Source organism: Humulus lupulus, chromosome 1 (assembly GCF_963169125.1).
Source record: "Humulus lupulus chromosome 1, drHumLupu1.1, whole genome shotgun sequence".
Taxonomy (NCBI): Eukaryota; Viridiplantae; Streptophyta; class Magnoliopsida; order Rosales; family Cannabaceae; genus Humulus; species Humulus lupulus.
In genome coordinates, this window is record NC_084793.1 from 224984621 (window position 1) to 224985617 (window position 997).

Consider the following 997-nt stretch of genomic DNA (forward strand, 5'->3'; position numbering starts at 1 on the left):
ACTACCATCTGAATCGCATTAGCAGATACACTGCTCTGTTGCAACTGCTTGGACAAAGAGGCTACTTGCGCTGTTAAAGCAGTGATTGCATCCAGCTCATGCACCCCAGCTACCTTCCTAACTCCTGATGATCTTTCCTCAGACCACTGATGGTTGTTTGTAGCCATGTCCTCCAGCAGCTCATAAGCACCAGTTGCGCTCTTGCTCATAAAAGTGCCACCTGCTGCAGCATCAATAAAGGTTCTGGTTGTCGGACATAAACCATTGTAGAAGTTCTGTACTAGCATCCACTGTTCAATGCCATGATGAGGACATCTTCTCAGGAGTTCCTTAAACCGTTCCCACGCCTCATATAATGACTCTCCGTCATTCTGGCAAAAGTTATTTATCTCTCCCCTCAATTTAGCAGCTTTGGACGGAGGGAAGAATTTGGACAAAAATTTCTGAGCTAGATCTTGCCAGGTGACAATAGAGTTTGGCTGCAGAGAGTTCAGCCAAATTTTTGCTCTGTCCCTTAGAGAAAATGGGAAAAGCCTGAGCTTGATTGCGTCATCACTCACTCCATTATATCTTAAGGTCCCACATAACTCCAGAAAATTGGACAAATGGGTGTGAGGATCTTCAGAGGGTAACCCATTGAATTGCACAGAAGACTGCACCATTTGTAGAATAGCAGGCTTTATTTCAAAGTTGTTGGCCTCTACAGTTGGTGGGCGTATACTATTTTGTACTCCCGTCAGAGTGGGTAGCACATAATCTCGCAGGCTCCTCTCAGCATTGGTCTGAGCCTGAACCCCTCGTACAACTCCAGGAGTTTGAACATTCCTGTCATCCCTTTCATTCTGTGCCATCTTCACAGATTTCTGGGCCTCTCTCTTGTTCTTTCTGATTTGATTGCAAGACTTTTCAATCTCAGGATTCAGAGGAACAAGTGTGTCCTTTCCTTTTCTGCCACGCATATACCAAAATTCACCTGAGATAGATAAATTAAGCAACT

At 44.6% G+C, this 997-nt stretch overlaps 1 non-coding gene across 1 annotated transcript; it reads left to right on the forward strand.

Annotated features, from left to right (window-relative positions):
- Positions 1-297: 297 nt before the first annotated feature.
- Positions 298-404, forward strand: LOC133813582 (small nucleolar RNA R71). Its single transcript, XR_009884592.1, has one exon. It is a non-coding gene; the product is annotated as a small nucleolar RNA R71 (small nucleolar RNA).
- The last annotated feature ends 593 nt before the right edge of the window (positions 405-997 follow it).